This window comes from Propithecus coquereli, unplaced genomic scaffold (genome assembly GCF_000956105.1).
Source record: "Propithecus coquereli isolate 6110/MARCELLA unplaced genomic scaffold, Pcoq_1.0 Scaffold44, whole genome shotgun sequence".
Classification (NCBI taxonomy): domain Eukaryota; kingdom Metazoa; phylum Chordata; class Mammalia; order Primates; family Indriidae; genus Propithecus; species Propithecus coquereli.
In genome coordinates, this window is record NW_012150174.1 from 12,746,986 (window position 1) to 12,750,682 (window position 3,697).

The window sequence follows — 3,697 nt, forward strand, 5'->3', positions numbered from 1 at the left end:
GGGGGACCAAGGGCAACACACGTAACCTAAACATCTGTACCCCATAATATGCTGAAATAAAATAAATAAATAAATAAATAAACATGAGAATGTAGATGTCTCTTACATAAATTGATTTTAAATCTTTTGGGAAAATACCCAGAAGTGGGATTGCTGGACCATATGGCAAGTCTAAGAGTAGTTTTTCGAGGAAATTTCATACAGTTTTCTGTAATGGCTGTACTAACTTCCATTGCCACCAACAGTATGTGATGGTTCCTTTCTCCCCACATTTTTTGCTAACACTTGTTATCTTTTATCATTTCCTAATTTTTTTTTTAAATTTCAAAATATTAAGGAGGTACAAATGCTTTAGGTTACGTGAATAATTTTTGTAATGCTTGAGTCCTGGGTATAGGGTTCTGGTCACCTAAATAGTGTTCATAGTACCCATTGGGTTGGTTTATTCCCCTCCCCCACCCAGTGGCTTTCCACTGATTTTTACTTACCTGCATGCTCATTGTTTAGTTCCAATTTAATAGTGAATACATGTGGTGTTTGTTTTTCCATTCTTGAGATACTTCGCTTGGGAGAATGGTCTCCAGTTACATCCAGATTGTTGCAAAAGGTATAATTCATCTTTTTTTATGGCTGAGTAGTACACATGGTATGTATATACCACATTTTATGAATACACTCATGAATTGATGGGCATTTGGGTTGATTCCACATCTTTGCAATTGTGAATTGTGCTGCAGTGAACATTCAAATGCAGGTGTCTTTTTGAAAAAATGACTTCTTTTCCTTTGGATAAATACCCAACAGTGAGATTGCCGGATCAAATGATAGGTCCACTTTTAGTTCTTTTAGGAATATCCATACTGTTTTTCACAAAGGCTATACTACTTTGCAGTCCCACCAACAGTGTAGAAGCATGTGTACCAGAATCTATTGTTTTTGGACTTTTTAATAAATGCCATTCTAACTGGGGTAAGGTGATATCTCATTGTGGTTTTAATTTGCATTTCCCTGATGATTAGTGATATTGAGCATTTTTTGATATGTTTATTGGTCATTTGCCTTTCTTCCTTTGAGAAACTTCTGTTCATGTCTTTTGCCCACTTTTTAATGGGGTTGTTTGTTTTTTTCTTGTTGATTTGCTTAAGTGCTTTGTAAATTCTGGTTGTTAGCCCTTTATCAGACACGTAGCTTGTGAATATTTTCTTCCATTCTGTAGGTTGTCTATTTGTTCTGTTGATTGTTTCTTTAGCTGGGAAAAAGCTTTTTAGTTTAATTGAATTCCATTTATTAATTTTTGTTGTTGCCATGGCTGCCATTGGGGTCTTTTTCATAAATTCTTTGCCTAGGCCAATATCTTTTCCTACATTTTCCTCTAGAATTCTTATGGTTTTATGCCTTAGATCTAAATATTTTATCCATCTTGAATTAATTTTTGTGAGTAGTGAGAGATAGTGGTCCTGTTTCATTCTTCTGCATGTGGTTATCCAATTTTCCCAGCGCTATTTATTGAGTAGGGCTTCTTTTCCCCAATGTACATTGTTGTCTGCTTTCTCAAAGATCAGTTGGTTATAGGTAGATGGTTTTATACCTGGGTTCTCTGTTCTATTCCATTTATCTATGTCTCTATTTTTGTATCAATGCCATGCTGTTATGGTTACTATAGCCCTGTAGTATAATTTAAAGTCTGATGATGTGATACCTCTAGATTTGTTCTTTTTCTTAAAGATTGCTTTGGCTATTCAGGATCTTTTCTGCTTTCAAATGAAGTGTAGAATTATTTTTTCTAGATCTGTGAAATATGACTTTGGTGACTTGGTGGGAATTACATCATATCTGTAAAGAACTTTGGGTAGTATGGACATTTTAAGAATGTTCATTGTACCTATCCATGAGCATGATATGTTTTTCCATTAATTTGTAACCTCTGTGATTTCTTTCCTAAGGTTTTTGTAGTTCTCCTTATAGAGCTCTTTCACCACCTTGGTTAAGTATATTCCTAGGTATTTTATTTTCTTTGTACCTATTGATATTGAGTCTTTGATTTGACTCTTGGCTTGAATGTTATTACATGAAAATGCTACTGATTTATGTACATTGATTTTGTATCCTGAGACTTTGCTGAATTTATCAATTCCTGGAGACTCTTGGTGGAATCTTTGGGGTTTTCTAGATACAATATCATATCATCAGCAAAAGTGATAATTTGACCTACTCTTTCCTGATCTGGATACTCTAAATATTCTCTTGCCTGATTGCCCTGGCTAGGACTTCCAGCACTATGTTAAATAGGAGTGGTGACAGAGGACATCCTTGTCTTGTTCCAGTTCTTCGGGGAAATGCTTTCAACTTTCCCCCATTCAGTATGATGTTGGCTGTGGATTTGTCATTTTGGCTTTTACAATTCTGAGATATGCTCCTTCTATACCTAGTTTGTTGAGGATTTTTATCATGAAAGGGTGCTGGATTTTGTTGAATGCTTTTTCTACATCTATTGAGATGATCATATGGTCTTTGTTCTTGCCTTTGTTTATATGGTGAATCACATTTATTGATTTATGTATGTTGAACCATCCTTGCATCCCTGGGATGAAGCCCACTTGGTCCTGGTGGATTATTATTTTGTCATGCTGTTGAATTCAGTTTGCTAATACTTCCTTGAGGATTTCTGCATCCCTATTCCTAAAGGATATTGGTCTTTAGTTTTCCATTTTTATTGTGTCCTTTCCTGGCTTTGGTATCAAGGTGATACTGGCTTCATAAAATGAATTTGGGAGGATTCCCTCCTTTTTAGTATTATGGAATAATTTCTCTATTATGGGTACCAGTTCTTCTTTGTAAGTCTGATAGAATTTGGCTGTGAATCCATCTGGTCCCGGCTTTGTGTTGTTGTTGGAAGGGTTTTATTACTGATTCTATCTCACTGTTCATTATTGGTCTGTTCAGGATTTCTGTCTTCCTGGTTGAGTCTAGGGAGGTTGTGTGTTTCCAGGAACTTTTCCATTTCTACTATGTTCTCTATGCACTTAGAAGTTTACATAGTATTCATGGATGATGTTTTGTATTTGTGTGTATCAGTCATAATATTGCCTTTTTGATTTGAGATTGAGCTTATTTGGGTCCTTTCTTTTCTGTTCTCAGTTAATCTAGCAAGAAGTCTGCCAATTTTCTTTATCTATTCAAGAAAACAACTTTTCGCTTTGTTAATCCTTTGTATTTTTTTTGTTCTTGTTGTTGTTCTCCAATTCATTAATTCCGCTCTGAGCTTCATTATTTCTTTTTTTCTGCTGGCTTTTGGTTTGGTTTGTTCTTCCTTTTCTACTTCCTCTAAATGTGACTTTAGGTTGTTAATTTGTGCTATTTCTGTCTTTTTGATGTAGGCATTTAAGGCTATGAATTTTCCCCTGAGGAATGTTTTGCTGTGTTCCAAAGAAATTGATAGCTTAGGTGGCCTTTGTCATTCAGCTCAAAAATTTTTTTGATTTGCATGTTAATTTCATTCTTGACCCAATAATTGTTCAGCAGCAGGTTGCTTAATTTCCAAGACTTCATGTAGGTCTGAGTGTTTCTCTTATGATTGATTTCTAGTTTTTTTTTTTTTTTTATTTCAGCAAATTATGGGTGTACATATGTTTAGGTTACGTGTGTTGCCCTTGGTTCCCCCCCCCACCGAAGTCTGTGTTTCAAATATGTCCATCCT